Here is a 21822-nt window from a genome sequence, read left to right on the forward strand (position 1 = left end):
TATAAATGGTACTGACTTTTTATAAAATCAATGTAGATCCTCACTTAACTCAAAGCATACCTAGAAATAAAATTTGTTTTTTTTTTTATTTAATGGAAGAGCAATTATCTAAGTGGCAGTAGAGACAAGTAGTTAGTATAATTTAGTTTCACTAAGAAAAGGAGAACTGAAAAAATTTATATCTACATTCTCCTTTTTGATAATCTTCCATAAATGTTTCATGTTGATTCCTTATATTGATTTGGAGGCTACCTTAAGGCTTCACATCAAAGACCCTCTAAGGAAATTTATATGTTAGTGAGTCATTATACTAAAAATTAAACAAAAATATTTTACATATCCAACTTAAATAAATGATTTTGATTCTGTACTTACACTGAATATTTGCTTCTTATTAGTTGCAGTAATATAATTAATACTCACTACAATGATCCATTCATTGAATGGAAAATAGGTATTAGATTTGGCACTCAATAGATAGATAAGGCAAGAATTGCTTAATTTCCTTTTCCTTCACTCTGAAAAAAATAAGAGAAAAGAACAAAAAGAAAGAAGTTTAAAATTACTCAGGATATAAAACAAAGAGAAAAAACAGTGGGAATACCTATTCTGATGACATTCACACTATCATTGCCCTAAAATAATTCCTATCTTATATATAACTTATGCTGTCCTCAAATGGATCTCATCTCTTTAAGTATAAATCCTGAATATCCTTCAAGACCAGAAATAAACTGTTCTCTACTGTGCAGAATTCCCTAAATGTCTCAGTACTACATACACCTTCCTTGTCTCTGTTTTGCCAGTGCCTTGAAGGGAAAAAGAAAAAAAGATTTCCAAGAAAGAAGGTTAAAGAAAGAAATAAATCCAGGTCTGAACAATGTGGCAGGAATGACTCCCTTACTACATGGTTATTCACCTCTGACTGGAACTATATTTTGAAATAAGGGCTAGATTATACATGCTGTACTCTCTCATCTTTACCATTGGCTTACATGATTACATGCTTACTATCATACTTATTCATATCCATATAATGATGATGATGATCTGTCCTTCATTCTCAAAGAAGACCATTATATCAGGGAGGGGATCCATGGCATGTATATGAATTAGATTTGAGTCAGGGGGTTCTGTTCTAAGTCATCAACCTCACTTTCTCCTCCAAAATCATATAAGTCCAGTGGTCAGATATGGACCAGAATGACTGAAGATGACCCTATATACATAAACACATACGTGTGCTTGTGTATTTGCACATATATTTATACTATATTATCTGGTATATATGAGCATACTACCAAAATTATACATTATGTGGTGCATATATAACCACCAAAATTATGTAGAAATGATTTGTAATATCTATTTGTCTATCATTGCATGATTTAATTTTATCTAATACATATTTATATAGATTTATCTAATACATATTTATATATAGATTATTACCACTTAAAAACCTTAATGCATGACATTTATATAATAATTTAATGTTTGTAAAGCATGTTCCATATACTAATTATTTGATCTTCATAATAACTTGAGATAAGAAGTCATGTGATGTTTGTCCTTCATTCTCAAAGAAGACCATGACATCAGGGAAATGATGCCTTAACACGTACATGTATTGGATTTGGATGTGGGAGTGCTAGAAGGAAACCACAGGTGTGTGTTGAGGGAATGTCTCACCTCTAGTAATAGTTTGAGGCAAGATTCCAAGTCAGGTCTTGCTGATTCTACACTCAATATTCTGTACATTATAGCAAGCTATTTTTACATCTGCTTCTTAGAATCCTGACTCCCTTCATTGTTCTTCCCAAGTGTGATCTCCTTTCCCTAGGGAAGATGTGAAGGTTTATTGATTCTTATGTTGCTAGCATCTTTCCACTATAAACTTTGCATATATGTTGTCTTTATTTATCTATTTGTTGTTTGCCCTATGTAGAACTTGAATCCTTGAAGTTTGCAATTTTCTTGTATTTGTTTTTATATTCTCATCTCCTAACATAGTGACAAATCTGTAGTAGACACTTAATAATTTCTTTTATGTACAATTCAATTTAAATCAATGTAATTCAGTAAACATGTAAGATGCTTATATTCTGGCAACCAAATGAGGTACAAAGTATTAAGAAATATGAATGCAAATATATATATATATAATGTACATTTATTACAAAATAATTTTTGTCTTAGGAGACTATGGGACTAAATGTGGTGGGGGGGAGGAAAGGAGGAAAAGATTTATCTGGCAGGAGTGGCCGTTAGAATAACTTAGGAAGGGAGCTTTTGACTGCAAAAGCATAAAAGACAGCCTAAGGACGGACAAGAAGGCAGGAGATAGAATGCTGTATACAAGGATAAGCAAATATATTGATGTGAGTGGAATGTGATATAAGAGGAAATTATATCTTAGAAAATAGGTTAGTACTTTATGATTAGGGGCATCAAATACTGCAGAGCAAAATCTATTTTGATTCCAAAGACAAGTGGATACATTGTAACTACTGGAGAAAGGAAGTAAAATGATCAGATCTATGTTTTAGGAATATGAGTTAGACACTTGTATTGAACAGATTATTAGAGAACTAAAATTTTGGATGGGAGATCATTTTAAATATTCAATAGGATTAGTTATAAGACTATGAAGAAGGTTGGAGGCTTGGGCCTGAGAAAAGTATAATAAATCCAAAAGGTATTGAGGAGCTATAGTCCCTAATAGGAGAGGAAAAAGTTCAGGGTGACTACATGGTTTTGAATGTGGTTGATGAGAAGGACGGTGCAGCATAATTAGCGATCAGTTGAATCAATAGGTAAATAGGTAGATAAATAGATATCAGATAGATGACAAAAATCAATGGCTTCATTTTTAAATGAAATAATTTCTTATGTTGGCTAAAAATAACAAAATATTATTTACAAATTATTACATTTTATGCATTTAATTAAACATCTTTATAATTATATTTTACCTAGATTTGGTTTCTACTCCAGTCTGACTGTGGCAAAGACAAGAATCAAACTTTCCTAATCAAATGAAACAAACAAGATACCTTTTGAAGGCATCTATGCTATGAAATTAGAAAGAAAAGGGATATCTCAGAAAAGATAAATCCAGTTTTCTTCATGAAGCAAAATATGTGTTTATAAGAACATATAGGGTTTATTGATAATTTGAGAAAATAATAAATTTGTAAGTACTGTTCTGGGGTTGTAATAGAAGAGAGGAGTACAAGGATTTTCCTATAGCAATTAGACCCAATTGAAATTAGATAGCTTTTATTTGTTGTGGATCTAGGTATTAGAACTGAGACAGAAGAAGGATCCTTGTAGGTCCTGGAATCAAATTATTTCCTTTTAGAGATGAGGAATCTGAGACTTGTCTAGAGTGACTTGTCTAGAATCACACAATTAGTAAAAATTTAATGCACGGTTTGTATCTCGGTTTTCCTGATTCCATATTCAGTTTCAAATCCATCTCTACTACATTATGTGATTTAATTTTCCAGGATCATTTGGAAGTATTAAAGAAACAGTATAGAAAGTAAGTAGGGGGGCGGCTAGGTGCGCAGTGGATAAAGCATGGGTCCTGGAGTCAGGAGTACCTGGGTTCAAATCTGGTCTCAGACACTTAATAATTACCTAGCTGTGTGGCCTTGGGCAAGCCACTTAACCACATTTGCCTTGCAAATTCCTAAAAAAAAAAGCAAACAAAAAAATGGAAAGTAAGTAGGGGAGTGGGTTTGGGAAAATGGTGAGACAAAGCTCAAAGGGACTAGAGATTTGAAGGAAAAAGTTAACACAATGAGCAACTGATTAGGTACAGCTTCTCAAAATTGAATTGAAGATAGTGAACACAGATTATAAGTAGGAGCATGTTTATAATCATTTTACATACATATAAATATTGCATTTAAGGGTAAGCATCTCTAGATTGGAAAGGTGAGAAAAGTAAAAGAAAAAAGAAATGTGCAGGACAATTAAATCACATATTTTAAAGGAAGAACTAGTAGTTTATAATTCATATGCAAACATTGTTAATGTTATGTTATGAAGATGCTTGCTTGTTTCATAAATTAAAAATGAAATGCTTTTTTTTAAAGAGGAGCTACTGAAGGTCACTAAATAGGCCACAAGATTCACATAATATGATATATCTGAGAGGAATTAAGTTCAGAGGAAGAGTTTTCTGAGAAATGGTGAAAATTAAATTGCTTGGAAGTGGCAAGGAGGAACAATGAGGAAGTATATGACCCTTACTTAGCCACTGTGTCAGGGAAAAAGAAAGAAGTTCTTTCTAATATTTGAGATGATGACTGGAAAAATGAAGCACCATCCAGGAAAAATACAGTTTTATTTGATATGAAGACAAAAAAGAATTTGTAAGGAAGATTTTCATGGAGTCTCCAAAAGTACACAATGAAAGGGGTGAGTGGATCAAGCAAAAGAAATGAAGGAGGATACTGAAATAAAAGGAATAATGAAGTAGAAAGGTGATAAAAGGGAAGGAAAATATTTATTTGTTTTAAACATCAAGATTTGGAAAAGTGGTGAATTTGCTAGCTATGAATAGTAACAAGCAAGGCTATTCCCCAGGGACCATATAGGATTCTGTGACTTTTTTTCTATTGGAACAAGTAAGGATGACTGAAGGCTCTGGTATTTTACCTAGAAGGTCTGGTAGTTTTGTGAGTTTGGGACCATTAAGAGAACTTGTATCAGAGTATTCTGTAGCTGACATAATTATACTCCAAGGATTATTCACTTCTTTGTTTTAAATTATATCTGTTCTTTTTCTATTATTTATGCCATTTCTTTTCTGGAAATATTTCTCCTCTCATATTCCATAGAGTACTCACATATAAAATATATGTATTTCTACTGACTTGTGAGTGTGTGTTAGAAATTATGCAATTTTTGACAGCTTAGTGTTTTGAACTATATTATGACTTTATTGGTATAGGTCACTCCTGGTGAAGAAACATTTCCCCCCAATAAACATCAACATCTCCTTTTCAATATATAGTGTTCAAAATATGAAATACAAGAAGTTAAAAACAATTTCCCAGAATCTCACAGACAGCATAATAAGACTGGGAGATGGGGAGTGGGTTGGAATCAAGATGGGGGTGTTAAAGTAGGGACTCCCCACAACCTATGCCTCAAATAACTTCTAATACCTCTAAATAAATTTTATAATGGCAGAACCAACAAAAAAGTCTGATTGAAATAATTTTCTATCCAAAGACATCTTGGAAATTCTGGGGAACACTTCTGATCCATGGGTTGAGAGAGGCATGCAGAGCAGCATGGCCATGCTTGAATAAACTGGCCCTAGAAATTCAGAAAAAAATTGTGGGGAGATTGGGTCAGTAGAAGCAGTAGCAATTTCCATAACTCTCAGCACAGAGATTTCCAAGGACAATTTGAAAAGTCAGTAGAAAAAGACTGTGACACTGGGGGAAAGCGGGAAGTGGAGCACAGTCATACCCAAACCTCCACAGAGCAGATGAGACCCCAACAGATTTTGGGAGTCACTCAGTCAGAAGCAGCAGCTGCTACCACTGAAATTAGGGAAGATGGAAAGATAATAGTAGGGGTCTCTCTGCTATTTTTGAGGTATGACTCTTTTGCTTTGCCCATATTCAGATCTGAGTTGCAGTCTTGGGCCACAGTCCCAGGAAAAGAGGCAGAAGCACAAGGAGCACCAAAACTCTCCTAAAGTTTCAGAGAAGTAAGGAGTGCTTGAGGTCACTCACAGTCCTGGCACAGGCCAGGAGGGGGAACTTGTAGAGCTCATACAGTATCTAAAAATAGCTGCAAAAATCATCAAAAGCTCGGGCCAATGTATGCTCTACCCTGAAAGCCAAGCACCACCTTAATGAAGAGTTAAAATGAAGTCATTGGTTGGAAAAATTATCAAAGACTAGAAGCAAAATATCTGACCATATACAGCTACTGTGGTGATAAGGAAGATTAAAAAACACAATCAGAAGAAGATAATAAAATCAGAGTTTCCACATTCAAAATTTCCACAAAAAATATTAATTGGATTCAGGACAAGTAGAAGCACAAGGAAGGATTTTAAAAATAAAGTAAAGGAGATAGAGAATAAAATGGAAAGAAAAATGAGAGTGAAGAGGGAAAAACATGAAAACTGAGTCAGCAACTTGGAGAAGGAAACACAGAAAAAAATGCTGAAGAAAAGAGCATTTTCAAAAGTAAACTGCACCAAAGGGAAAAAGAGACCCAAAAATGAAAGAGAAGAATATTATTAAAAAACAGAATTGACTAAATGGAAAAAGAGATGTAAAAGTTCACAAAAGATAATAATTCCTAAAAATATATGGAGCAAAAGGAAGCTGATGACTTTGTGAGAAATAAAGAAAAAATAAAACAATACTAAATAATGAAAAACTAGAAGAAAATGTGAAGCATCTCATTGGAAAAACAATTGACCTGGAAAAGAGATCCTAGAGAGATAATTTTAAAATGATTTAGCTAACTCATAGCCATGAAAAGAAAAAGAACCTAGACATAATTTCTCAAGAATTTATCAAAGAATACATCCTGGAGAATAAAATTAAATTGTCCTTAGGTTAGGGAATTTCTCTATATCCACAGGCACAGTGTGCATAGAAGACAAGATTGTGGCCCAGGTTTGTAGATGGACTGTTGTCTTTTGATTATTCTTATTTTTTGCCTTTTTAAAATAACTGTGTTTGTTTACTCTTGCTTTTGCTTTCTAGTAAATGTTTCATGCTTAAGAGTAAAAAAAAAATAAATTATCAGGAAAGCTGCTCTGATATAGAAACAGAGAAACAATTCAATCATCAAAGAAACATAATCAGGATAGCACAATAGCAATTTCAAAATTTAGAGATTGTTGGGTTTGGAAGTCAAAAGAACATGGATTACATTCAAAAACCAACTACCCAGCAAAACTGAACATATTCTTTCAGGGGAAAGGATGAATATTCAACAATATAGGGGATGTTAAAACTTGGTTGATGAAAAGACCAGAACTGATAGAAAATTAGATCTTCAATATGCAACTAAAGTGAAGCATAAAAAGAGAAAACATAAAAAACATGGAAGGCAACTCAGAAGAGACTTAATGATGTTGAACTGCTTACATCTCTGCATGGGAAGATGATTATGATAACTCATATGAAGTTTTTAATTTATTAAGGCAATTAATATAATATATTCTGACAAAGCACAGCAGGGACTTAAATATGAAGGTATAATATAGTACAGAGATAAAGTTAAAGGGTGAGAAAGGAATGTACTGCAAAATAGGGAAATGGGTAGGTAGAATAGGGTAAGTTATTTCACATAAAAGAGGAAATAAAAAGATTTTGCAATGGAGTGTGAAAGGGAGAAACTGAGGGTGAGTATATGAACTTTATTTTCATTGAAATCCTCAAAAAAGGAATAACCAAATACACTCAGTTGCATATAGAAATCTATTCTACCCTAGAGGAAAGTAGGAGGGAAAGGACATAGGAAAAAAAAGATGGGATGAGGTGATAGAATAGAGGGAAGATTGAGGAAGGGGGCAGTCAGGTACAAAATAATTTTGAGAAGGGACAGAATGAAAGGAAAAACAATAAAATAACTGGTGGTGGAGAGAATGGGATGGAGGAAAATACAGATAACAGTAATAAATAAGAGAATATATTGAAACAAGTTTCTCTGAGAAATGTTCTCTGAGAAATGTTAATTTGAACAATCATGAGGTACTATATTGCCTATTGGATTGTATAGGACAAAAAATAGAAAATAACAAATGTTGGAGAAGATGTAGGGAAAATGAGACACTAATGCTCTGTTGGAGTAGTTGTTTAACAATTCAACAGTTCTGTAGAGGAATTAGGAAAGATGCCACAAAGACTATAAAGTCATATCTACTATTTGATGTAGATATAGCATTACCGGGTCCATATTCAGAAAGATATGAACATCAAGAAGGAAAGGACCTATATGTATAAGAACATTTATAGTAGCTCATTTGATGGCAAGGAACTGGAAACTGAGAGAATGGTCATCAGTTGGTGAATGGCTGATAAAATTATGATATATGATTATGATGGAAAACTATTCTACTAAAAGAAAGGAGGAGCAGTATAATCTCAATAAAACCTGAAAAGAGTTACATGAGCAGATGCCATGAGAAATATATTATATAAATTCACAGCAATATTGAAGAATGATCAGCTGTGAATGGTTTACCATATTTCCCCATGTATAAGACACATCCTTTTTCAAAATCTTTGAGGGCTTAAAAGTAAGAGCCTCTTAAACAGCGTTTGGAAATTTTTCTATCTGTGTTTTCTGATTTTGAGCTTGTTTCTATGCTCATTGTTGTAGTTTTTTAATTTGCATTTCATATGTTTTCATGCTTGTATTTGCACTCATAGTTTCACATTTGTTACTGGTATATTAGGTCATATTTTGCCATGATCTGCTCACAGGTGATTCAGAAAATATTTTTGTGCAGTGGTGAATTCAAGTTCAAAGTGATCCAGTTTGCCAAAGTGAATGGAAACGTGCTGCTGAACATCAATTTGATCTTCCTCCAACTGAGAAAACAATCTGAGACTGGCTAAGGGAAGAAGAAACACTACTGAAAACACCACAGCAGAACAACACCATGAGAAGTATGTCAGCAAAATGGCCTGATTTAGAGAGGAAATCAAAGAGATGGATTGAAGAACAAAGGGCAAGTGGCATTCCTGTGTCCACAAAGATAGTTCAGCATGAAGCAAGAATTCCTGATGAAATAGAAATGACTGTTTTAAAAGGAAGAGATAACTGGTGCTTCAGGTTCGTGAAACAGAAAGGACTAATCACCAGAGTTTCCCAGGGAGTGCTTGTGGTCAATTACAGACTAGAACACAGGCAGGAGAGCAGTCAGAGCCTCTCCTAAGATAGTGATTCATTATCAAACACAGTTGAGGACGAGATAATAGATAGGAGTTTTGACAGTGATGAGGAATTGTAAGAATTTTCTAATGAATAAAACTTGAGTTCAGTAACCTTATGCAAAGCATTTTTTTTTCAAATTTCATGCCCCAAAATTAAGATGCACCTTATTCATGGGGAAATATATAGTTTCTCAGTAATGCTGAGACCCAAGACAACCCAGAAGGTCTTGTGATAATGAATGCTATCTATGCCCAAAGACAGAGCTGATTGCATATGAAGATAGATTGAACCATACTTCTATGTGTTGTACTTCATTTTCCTTGAGGTTTTTTTTAGGGGGGGGTTGTTTACTTTTACAACATGCTAATGTTTTGCATGACTGCAATTTAACCTTGAAATCATTTTCTCAATGAGAAAGATTGGGGTGGAAAGAAGGGAGAGGATTCAGAATTCAAAGTTTTGTAAAATGAATGTTAAACTTGTTTTTAAATGTAATAGGGGGAAAATAAAGCAAAATAAAATATAAAAATATAAAGAAATAAAAATTTTATTCAAATAAAACTTAAAACAGGCTACTTAATGAATATAAATGCATTTAATAAATAATTTATTAAATATTTGCTGGATTGAATCAAATAGTATAGACTGTTATAGCTTTCATTTTGTGAAAATAAATATTTTTTTAAAAATCATCATTTAAAAGAAATTATTGTGTGGATTTTATACTGTTCATCCCTGTTTAATACTTCATATTAAATTAGAACTCAGTGGTTCATTAAGTAATTTTAAGTCCAATCCAATCTGCCACAATATTGTATAGCTTTCAGCTCCTTTTGAGGTATAGGTTTGCACATAGAATGAAAAAGACTTCTCCCTCCTCTGGCCTTCATTCTCTGTAATGTGTTTATGAATATCTGGTTTCATTCAGTCATATCCTTTGTCCTCCCAGCAATCATAACCTATCCATTATTCACTACATTTTTGGAATGAATTTTTCTCTATCCAGGCATGGTTGATTGCTTGGTTGGTTGGTTGGTTGGTTGGTTATTATCTTTTCTTTTCAGAGAAGATAAAAATGACATCATCATATTGGAGTCAAGGTATAATGTATGACTATGACTGATCAGACCAAAGTGAGATCAGAAAGCTTTGCCACAGGTTGGGCACACTAGTTCATGTGAACATTTGTAGTAGAAACATCTAGATTAGTACTATTCATGTTTCTTTTGAGCTATACTACTTCTGTTTTGCTTGTAAAACATAGCATTTTCATTTCTGTGGGCATGGCATGTTATGCAGTCCTTTGCCAGTGGTTCCCATGTCACATAATTGATTTCAAAGTTCTTCAGAGAGACCTTGAGAATGTTCATGTATCAATTATTCCTACCATGGTGTCAACATATTTCTTGTATGTATGATCTATAAATAGTTTTGTAAGCTAACATAAATTTGGCACTTGAACATTGTGGCAAGCTCCAACTCTATTCATTTTTAGACTTGACTTGCAACATTTTCAAATTTAATAATTCACTGTTAGTGGGAGGATTAATCTTGATTCCATGTTCATTCTCAATGAAGACATCTAACAACTTTGCTAAAAACATGCTAAAAATCATGAGAGTAAGTACACAAACTTGATTCACATCATTTGTGACATCCAAACCCCAGGCAAGCATGTCTTTATGAAATTGACACATAATATTAATGAACTCCTCTTGGAAACCAAATTTTGACAGAATTTCCCACAAACCCTCATAATGTTGCCAATAATGCATATTTTCTAATTTTCCCACATTTCCAATATTTAGCAATTTTTGTTGTATCAGTCAATTTTATATGTGTGTGTTAATACCTCAGAGTTGTTTTAATTTACATTCTTCTTATCAATAGTGATTCATATAATTATTTTTCATATGGGTATATATAACCTTAATGTCTTTATCCAGAAACTGCCCATTAATACTTTTTAACCATTTATCAATTATGGAATAACTAGTATTCCTATAAATTTGAATCTGTTCTTTATATATTTTAAAAATGAATACTTTAGCATCCCATCTTTCTATCTTCCTTGCTTAGTTACATTTTCTTTGTTTATGTAAAATCTTTTTAAATTAGTGTAAACAAAATTTTTCATTTGGCATTTCATAATGGATAGTATCCAAATTTTTAGTAAAGAAATGCATATTTTTTATTATTAATATTACTTCATTATCTGTGGTATCTTTTAGCAAGATTTAGTTTCCTTAATTTAGACCTATTTTTGCTTTTGTTTTGTCTGAGATCAGGGTTATCACTTCTGATATTTTTAATTCATCTGAAACATAATATATTCTTCACTAGCATTTTATATTTATTCTGTGTGTATCTCTCTACTTAAATTATTTTTCTGGTAAAAAAATATTATGCAGAATTCTGCAATCTCCTTCCATTTTATGGGAGAGTTCATCCCATCCCCATTTCTAGTTATAATTACTAGTGTATTCCCCTCCATCATTTAATTGACCCTGTAGGACATCTAGTTGCTCATTAGATAGAGCATAGAAGCTGTGTGACCGTGTATAAGTCACTTAAGCCTGATCTCCTCCCATCCAGAGCAATCTCCAGTCATCCTGGTTCACATTTGGCCACTGGATTCAGTTGATTATGCAGGAGAAAGTAAGACTGGTGACAGCACAGTCCTCACTTACTTAAATCTAATTCATGTGCATGTCATGGCATCAAATCTCTGATGTCATGGTCTTCTTTGAAAATGAAAGACAGACATAATCATTTCCAATGCTTATATTTTTCCTACTATAACCCTGTCTGTCCTCACTAGCATTTTGTTTCTGAGGTTTGCCTCCCTCATTCTACCCCCCCTTTAATCAGTGGCCCTCCCTTTTTCCATTTTCCCCCCTCCTATTTCTGATTTTTCTTTCCTTACTTTTATCATTCTCCTTCCTTTTTATTGCACTTTCCTTGCTACTTCTCTATAGAGTAAGATAGAATTCTATACCTAAGTGAATAGAATTACATATATTTCATATAGTATATATATGTATGTGCATATCTATATCTAGATCTAGATAGAGATAGAGAAATAAAGATAGAGACAGAGACAGAGACAGAGACAGAGACAGGGACAGAGAGAGAGAAAGAGAGAGATAGAGATAGGGATAGAGATAGAGATAGAGATAGAGATGATAGAGATAGACACACACACACACACACACATATATATATGTATATATATATATATATATATAATTCGCTCCGAACCAAATCTGATTTGAGTAAAGTAAGAGGTTTGGACAATATTCACCCCTTCTCTTTTTTCTCCTCTATGGCAATAGTTTTTGGCACCTTTCTAAGTAATGTAATCTTCCCCTATTCTACCCTCCCTTGCTTTCTTCCCAGTACAATCTTTTTTTTTTTTACTTTAACCTAATATTTTTGTATCATCACATCAGAGTCAACTTTTACCCATATCCTATTTCTACATATAACGTTTCTAACTTCTGTAATAGGGATAAAGTTCTCAAGAACTATTTAGAGATGTAAACTTAGCATTATTGATTTTTTTCTGACTCTTGCATTTGAAAATTGATTTTTTCTTTTCCACTATGGTGTTTGCATCAGGAAAGTTTGAAAGTTTCCTATTTCATTGAATGCTACCTTTTCCTCTGAAAAAGTATGCTCAGTTTTGCAGGTTATTTTATCTCTGGTTGTAATCTAAGTTCTTTTGCTTTCTGGAATATAATATTCAAAGCCTTTTGATACTTCAATGTATAAACTGATAAACTCCGTGTAATTTTAGTGGTGGACTCCTTGAAGTTTGGATAATTTTTCTGGGGTTTTTTGCAATATTTTCTTTTTTGCAAGGCAGTGGTGGTGGTGGTGGTGGGGTGGGCAGGAGGTATTTAAAGTACTTGTCCTAGGTCACATAGCTAGGTAATTATTAACATAGTCCAGATTGGAACTCACATTCTCCGGACTCCAGTGCCAGTGCTCTATTCACTGTGCAACTTAGCTGCTTCATTTTTGTAATATTTTCTCTTGACCAGATAACTCTGATATTTGGTCCTGACATTTTTTTCATTTTGATATCTTTCAGATGGTGATTTATGCATTCTTTTGATGACTATTTAATCATCTGGTCACAACATATCAGAGTTAGTTTTCCTTGATAATTTTTTTAAAGGAAGCTATCCAGGCTGTTTTTTTGTTGTTTTCTTTTTTTTTTCTTTTATCATGACTTTCAGGTTGTCTAATAATTCTTAAATTATCTCTCCTAAATTTATTTTCTGTGGCAGTCAATTTTCCAATGAGGTATTTTAAATTTTCTTATTTTTTTATACTTTGAATTTTGTTTGATTCTTAATGTCTCATAAAATAATTAGCTTCCACTTAGTCTATCCAAGTTTCCAACAAATTATTTCCCCCAATGTGCTTTTGTGCCTCCTTTTCCATTGGACCAATTTTATTTTTAAAGGAGTTCTTTCTGCAATGGACTTTTTTTCTATTTGACCAAATCTATTTTTTTATATTTTTCTAGGCAATGGGGTTAAGTAGCTTGCCCAAGGCCACATGGCTAGGTAATTATTAAGTGTCTGAGGCCAGATTTGAACTCAGGTACTCCTGACTCCTCTATCCACTGCACCACTTAGCTGCCCTGACCAAATCTATTTTTAAGGAATCATTTTCTTCAGTTGTGTCCTTCGTTTTCTAAACTGTTGACTCTTTTACATACCTCTAATTACTTTTCCTCTATTTTTTTACCTCTCTTATATGATTTTTAATATATTTTTGAACTCTTTCAAGAAGACTTTCTGGGTTTGAGATCAATTCATATTACCCTTTAGGATTTTACAAGTAGCATTTTATCATTGCTGTCCTCTCCTGTGTTTGTTTAGTTATGTCCTTGTCAGGGTTGTTCTCTGATTCTTATTATTTTTTTAAGAGTTGAACTATGTTCCTGGTACTGTTCCTGACTTTTTCTGCTGGGGGCTAGGGATCCAGTCACTGGTTTTCTTTTCTGGACCATAGTGACTCGATGCTTAGGCACTTCGCTAAGGTGGTCTGGTCTAGTGCCACTATAGCTACTACAATTAGGCAAAGTATCTTCTTTAAATCAACAAATGATTACAACATGGCACATAATAATGTTTACAACACAATATAGATGTCACACATCCCCCCAAATATTAATCCAGAAAAGAAGGAAGCACTTGCTCAATATAGATACTTTTCATGGTCATGACTGAGGTGTACAAATTGGAATCTTTCCCCTCTCTGTTGAAACATTCTTGAGTTTATTAAGGTTTATTTATGTAGTTAATTCTTTCAAGTCTTTGTATATAGTGGTAGTATTATATCCCTTTAAAGAAAATTTGGTATATGTTACTGAACCTGTGGCATATTTGAGAAGTTCTATTTAGAAAGGTCACTGTACCCTTCTCTGTTGGCAGTTTTCCTCCTTCTCTTTCATTTTACTTCCATGGGTTCCAAGCAAGCTTCTTCAATGGCAGTAGCTTAAGAACATGCAGTTATAGGAATATAATCAAAAAAAAACTGACAAGAGAAAAATTGTGATTTGCAGAAAAAAAAGTACTGACAGAATTCCCTTATGCATTGTGTTTAAATTATTATTTAATAAATTCAAAATCTGGTGCATTTTCTGTAAATTAACAATAAATCTTTCTCTGTGAAATACATAGATAAACTATGTCTTTAAGTCACTAGGGTCCCAAATAACGTTTTCTTTTTTCACAGAATTAGACATGCTTTATATCATTGAAAAAATGAGGTAATACTAAAGTGTTTTTAGAAAGAAATAAATGATAAATATTTCTCTATAGCAAAATATTTTGCAGGTATATGGTATATAGGTGTTATTTTGGTATTTATAGAAAAGTTATGGAGATCAAGGATTTATATCAATAAACAAGCATTATTAAGTTCTTACCATGTGTTGAGCATGTTAACAATAAAAAGACAAGACTACAATAGCCTCTTCAGTCAGAGAACTTATATACAAATTACATCATAGGAAAGTCCTTCATTCCTGTAAAGATGGTATTGTGATACACTTGGCTAAGCAAATTTCTGCCAATAAAAAAAGACCAACTCAGAAATGTATTCCAAGTTCAAAAGTTTTGAGTACCCTGGAGAATTGCTCTAATTATTTGAGATATTTTCTCACTTTGAGATATATATATATATTCTGACAAAGGAAAAGATAATCAGCAACTTTTATGTGTTTATGGATTAAAAAAACCTTATATCTCTATCTTCCTTTCGTTTTTTTCCATCCTTACTTTTCTTTCTCTTTCTTCCATTTTCCCTTTTCCCTTCTTTTCTATTTCTACTTATCTATCAAAGAGTAAATCAATAGATTTGAAATCTATAGGAATGGAAGGAAAATCTCATTTCCATTAAAATTTTCAACATTGTAAAAGGGACTTGAGAATGTTTGTAGAAGAGACATAGTTACCCCACTGATCTATGAAAGTTGTGGAGAATTTTCTAAAAGAAAAAATAAAAGAAACAGTGAGTAAAACCATTGGATTTTGTTTATGACTCTTCTTTAATTCTTAGTTTTTTAATCCATATTACAGCTTCCTGCTTCGGTGCAAATTGCACCCAATCCATGCATTTCATTCCTGAACATTTTTTTCTGTGTTCTTCTGTAGATCCTCCTACAGAGCTAACTGGGAAATTTAAATTTTTTATTTGAATCTTTTAATGTTTCCTGGAATGGAGGAGGTCACTTGAACTTTCCATCTTATATCTTTCAATCTCACTACAAGACTGATCTTTCTCTTCTTCTAAACATAGTTTTACTCACTGATATTTCTCAGTCTATCTTCAGAATATATCACCTTTGAGAAATACTACAAACTTATGTTCGCCATTTGTATATCTCAGTTTCCTTTTGAGTTATTTCCTTGGTAATACCAACCACAAAGACACACACACACATGCACAAACAAATGAAGAAACTTTGATTCTTTTTTTAGAAATCGTGGCATTCTAAGATATGGGACAATATAATCACCATGATAATATTACTTCAGTAAAGATGAATGTTAGCAGCTATGAAGTATTTTGGACTCAATAAAAATAATATTCTAAATGTAATTCAGCTACCTATGTTCCTATTAGTCAAGAGTTGGCTACATTTCATGTGCAGTTTTCTCAAATATATGTATTGATATACTGACTCCAAATACTGATCAGTGTATTTCACAGCATATTCTGGACAATTAACTATCCACTTATTTGACTTTTCTTTTGTTTATGATTGATAACTTGGCTTCATGAATGTGTGGAAGTTTATTTGAAGAGAACTTTCAGTAGTTTTGTATTTGATAGAGGAAAGGCCGAAGAATTAAAATGGTAAAGAATTCCTATAGGTGAGAATTTAGTATAGCCTTAAATAAAGGTGGATAGTTGGAGATGAGGAGGGAGAAGATTCTTGATGTGGAAGACAGCCAAAGAAAATTCCTGGAGTTGAGATATGAAGTATATTTATAGAAATTTTTTTTCTATTCAGTCAATGAATATTTATAAAAAAATTTACCATGTTCTAAACACTGAAGTTACAAAGAAAGTCAAATAACATTGCCTCCTTGCAAGCATCTCATAGTTTTATTACAGAAATAATATACAAACAAATATTTGCATAAAAGCTATATGCAGGACAATTTGGAAAGATTCAAAAAGAGGAAAACATAAGAATTAAAGAAAATCATGAACAGATTACTGTAGTAAGTAAGATTTTTAATTTGGACTTGATGGAAATGAGAAAACTGATTATTTCTCTCATATTAATAATTATTTACTATTGGGGAGGAGCAGAATTTTCTCCTCCTTGTTTTGTTTTTCTCAACTAGGTCAAATTAGCGACTAAATAATAGGGCTGGTAATGAAATTGCATTAACATTCTCCTCAATCTTGTTAAGATCTCATTGAACTAAGAAAGTTTAGATCTGATCAAACTAAAAAGTTTAGATCTTATCAAAGGCAAAGAAATTCTGGTCTAGGAAAATTCCATTGGCAAAGCACAGTAAAGGAAGCTAAGAGAAGAATATCTACCAACAAGGTCTAGCTCAGGGGACTGTGAGTGAATCAGGGTCAGACAGCAGAAGACGAGCCCAGGAGTGGTGGGTCCAAGGACCAACCCAAACCATGGAGACTTTGGAGGTGGGAGAGGAGGTCTGGGAAGTCCCAGTGGGCTAGAGGATGAGTTCCAGCAAAGAGAGTTACAAAGAGGCAGCTAGGTGGTGTCTGGATAGAGCACCAGCCCTGTAGTAAGGAGTACATGAATTCAAATCTGGTCTCAGACACTTAATAATTACCTAGCTATGTGGCCTTAGGAAAGCCATTTAACCATGTTGGCCTTGAAAAAAGCTAAAAACAGAGTTACAGAATGAGGCTGGATATTGATCCACTCAGCTCAGTTCCTTGGGCCCCATTCTTTCAGCAGAACCCTCTTCCCAGAATAAACACAGTAAACACCTTCCAACACCACTACCATGAACACCCAGGCTCCCTCAGCTGAATAGGGAGATCAATTACTTCACCCCCAGGCCCAGACCATTGACAAAAGGATAGCAATATCCAACTACATCCCCCCATGCCTTCCAGGCCTAGGGAGAGGGCCTCAAATCAAGGTCATAGACACCCTAGCAAAAGCATCTAGCACTTCCAATTTGCCAGACAACTTGGAGTTCCTAAATCCAATGAGCAAACTGTATAGGGGATTCAATACCAAACCTCTGTAAACCAGACCCTCCCCAAACACAAGATCTTAGGAAAGTGAAGAAAGACCAGTGAAAAGGGGGTCCCATTGATAACTGCAAAGACCCTAACCCAGAGATATCTGGAACTTCTGAGGAGAATATGAATTGCTCTCCAGCACAGAAAGACTGCTAAGAAGAGATGAGGAAGGAGTTTAAAACTCAAGTGCAAAAATTGGGAAAAGAAATTCAAGGGAAAATTAATACCTTGCAAGAGAAAATGAACAGCACACAACAGGAAAACAAATGCTTATAAAATATAATTGGACAAATACAAAAAGAAAATAATTCTCACAAAACTACAATTGGGCAAATGGAAAACTCCTTCAAAAACAGAATTGATCAATTGGAAAAGGAATTGCAAAAAATAAAGAAAGAAAATTCTTCTCTAAAAAAATGAATGATATCTGTAGAAACAAATGAGTTCAGGAGACAACAAGAATCAATTAAAACAAAAAAAAATTTAAGAAAATGTAAAATACCTCTTCTGAAAAACCACTAACCCTGAGAATAAATACAGGAGAGACAACTTAAGAATCACTGGGCTTCTGGAAAACATTGAAAAGGAAAAAAGCCCGGAATTAATATTACAGAATTTAGTGATGGAAAACTGCCCTGATGTCATGAAACCAGGGGGAAAAATAGTTATTGAAAGAATACATTCATCCTTTCTGGAAATGGATTCTAAAATGAAAACACCAAAGATTATTATGGCCAAAATCTGGGACTATCAGATAAGAGAGATAATCCACAAGCAGCCAGAAAGAAACAATGTAGATACCAAGGAGCCATAGGAAGGATTACACAGGACCTGGCTGCACCAACATTAAGGGAAAGAAGGGCCTGAAATGTGATATTAATTCAGTTGAGAATTCACTAACTGGAAAAACTGAACATTCTTTTAAGGGAAAAAGATGGATATTTGAAGAAATAAGCGATGTCTAACTTTTCCTGATGGAAAGACCAGAGTTAAATAGAAAATTGTACTTCAAACAGGAGACTAAAGAGACACATGAAAAGGTAAAAATGGGTAAAAAAAGTGAAATCTAACATGAGGAAACTGGCTATTTCCCAAATGGGGAGAAAGATTCTCATGATCCTTGAGAACTGTAACTCTAATAAAGAGAATATACTTAGCCAGAAGTGATGGACAATCATGATTGATCCATGACTCTGATAGAATGATTTAAAAAAACTCATTAAAAAGGGGGACAGTAAAGAAACAGGAGGATTTAGGAGATTGAATGGGGAAAATATCATTACATAAAGAGGTACAAAGGACCTGTTGCAATAGAGGGGAAGAAGGGAGAAGGTGAGACCATTCTGTATCTTACTCTCCTCATATAAGGCCTAAAGTTAACATACTTATCTAATCTTTCAAGTATTAAAAGGGGAAAGGGGGAGGGGAGAGAAAAAGAAGAACTAACAGAAAGAAGAAGGGGCAAAGGGAAAGGGGAAATGGGAAAGAAAGGGGGGGGTTGGATATAAGGGGAATTAGAACTGGGAAGGAGGAGAGAAAACTCTCACTCCTTGCAGATGGCATGATGCTATACCTAGACAATTCCAAGAAATAATCTAAAGATGTTCTAGAAATAATTAGCAATTTTAGTCACAAGATATAAAATAAACCCTAATAAGTCCTCAACATATATGACTAGTATGAGTAGTAAGATGCAGCAGAAAGAGATAGAAAGAGAAATTCCATTCAAAGTTCCTTCAAGCAATATAAAATACTTGGTAATCTACCTGCAAAGTCATACTCAGAAATTTGATCAAACTCTATGAAAGCAGCTACAAATAATTTCTTCAAACTCACATGGAGCAGAGAAGAGGCAAAATGGCAGTAACTTGCAGGAATTTTCAGAAGCTCTTCCTTAGAACACTCCAAATGTCATAAAATTATGACTTTCACCAAATTCTAGACTGGCAGAACCCAAAGAAAGTATGAGGGAAACATATTTCCAGGCCATGACAAATTGGAAGATCTCTAGAAAAAGTCTATTCCACAGAGGCTAGAGTTGGAAAGAGCCACAACACATTATATGCCACAGCTGCAACACCCTGAACCCCAGCCTTCCAGGAACAGCCCATGGGTGACCTGAGTCCCTGGAAGTGCCTAGATACTTGGCAGCTGGAGTGGTTTTCAGACCTCTTAGCCAGGTATCACCAAGAACCATTTGGAAGGTCATTTGCAAAATTTTCCATCACCAAAGTGAGCTCAGAGTCCAATTTAGTTCATGTCCCAGTGCAGCCCCTTCTGGATAATTTGCAGAGCCACTAGCACCTGCTTCCAGAGAGTTTAACCCACTCATGGTAAGGGGTCTGAGAGAGACTACAGCAGTCTTTCTGCTATCCCTAGGGCAGGACTCTCTTGTTTTGCCTATACTCATATACTCATATCCCAGTCTTAGTCTAGGGGCCCATATTACCATAATGGAGCATGGACCCTCTTCTCAGCTCCAGGGAAGAGGAGAGTGCTTGCAATCATCTACAACCCAGAGCATAGCACAGGACACCTGTGAGAACCTCTCATAAGACCCTGAAGGAATTAAAGTCCATGAGAGTTTTGCCAAAACCTCCAAAATCTTTGGAAGTACATAAAATCATGGAATAGAAATGAGCAACTAAAAAACATCAAAAACAATCTGAACAAAGAAAATCACTTTTGTCCCATAAAAAATATACACTCAGAAGATGACAAAGTCAAAGATTCTGTTCCCAAAACCTCCAAGAAAAATAGGAATTGGTTTTAGATTATGGAAGAGCTCAAAAAATATTGAAAAGCAAGTAAGGGAGGTAAAGCAAAAATTGGAATGAGAAATGAGATCTAATGCAGGACAATCATAAAAAAAACAAGTCAAGCTTTATGAAGACACAATAAATTTAAAATAAATAGAATAATATAAATAAATAAAATATGCTAAAATAAACAAATAAAATAGTGTGTTAAAAACCAGTTTAAGTCAAATAGCAAAAACAGTTCAAAATGTCAATGAGGAGAATACCTTAAAAAGTAGAATTGGCCAGTTGGAAAAGGAGATAAAAAAGTTCTCTGAAGAAAATAACTCCTTCAAATATAGAATGGAGCTAAGGGAATCTCGACTTTGTGAGAAATCGAGAAACCAAAAACAAAACCAAAAGAAGGAAAAATTAGAAGAAAATGTGAAATATGTCATTGAAACAAGTGACCTGGAAAATTGGTCCAGGAGTAATAATTTAAAATTATTGGGCTCAATTGATATTATATTGTCTGATCTTGTGATCTGTTATATTACGTTTCTTCCTTAAGGACATATTTTATCTCTCATCACATTCAATTTGTATCAGTGTATACCATGGAAGCAATGTAAAGACTGACAAATTGCTTTCTGTCGGGAGTGGGGGCAAGTAAGATCTGGGGAAAAATTGCAAAACTGAAAACAAATAAAATCTTAAAAAATATTATTGGGCTCCCTGAAAGTCATGACCACAAAAAGAACCTAGACTTCATTTTTCAAGAAATTCTTCAGGAAAATTGCCCTGCTATTCAAGAAGCAGAAGGTAAAATAGAAATTGAGTGAATCTCCCAATCATATCCTCAAAGAGGTCCCAAAAGCAAAACCTCACAGGAATATTATAACCAAATTTCTGAACTCCCACATCAAAGAGAAAATATTGCAACCAGATTAGAAAAAAAAACAATTCAATTACCAGGACAATATAGTCAAGATTACATAGTACTTGGGTGCATTCATATTAAGGACAAGAAGGGTAGGAAATGTTATATTCTGGAAGTCAAATGATTTGGAATGCAACTGAGAATCAACTGTCTAGCAAAAATAAGCTACCTCTTTCTTTTTTTTTTAAGATTTGCAAAGAATTTCATTTTTTTAATTTAATATTTATTCTCATTTTGTACAATTAATATTATTTTTACATTAGTAAAATATTCTTAAGAGTGAACAAGCTACCCCTCCCCCATAAATAGAGACTTGCTCCAGCGATAAAGTAAAGGGGAGAGAAAAAGATTAAAATTAAAAAAAAATAATAGTAATAATTGTAGGTATGGCCAGGTGGAGCAATGAATGGAGCACCAGCCCTGGAGCCACAAGCACCCGAGCCCACA

At 33.9% G+C, this 21822-nt stretch overlaps 1 long non-coding RNA gene across 1 annotated transcript in view; it reads right to left on the bottom strand.

Moving 5' to 3' along the window:
- Positions 1 to 465: 465 nt before the first annotated feature.
- The window catches only part of LOC141514986 (uncharacterized), a 61952-nt gene continuing 40595 nt past the window's right edge, over positions 466 to 21822 (bottom strand). Inside the window, exon 3 of the long non-coding RNA XR_012476183.1 lies at positions 466 to 518. This is a non-coding gene — a long non-coding RNA (uncharacterized LOC141514986). The remainder of the gene's footprint in view (positions 519 to 21822) is intronic.

The sequence above is a fragment of the Macrotis lagotis genome, chromosome 1 (genome assembly GCF_037893015.1).
Source record: "Macrotis lagotis isolate mMagLag1 chromosome 1, bilby.v1.9.chrom.fasta, whole genome shotgun sequence".
In the NCBI taxonomy this organism is placed as follows: Eukaryota; Metazoa; Chordata; class Mammalia; order Peramelemorphia; family Peramelidae; genus Macrotis; species Macrotis lagotis.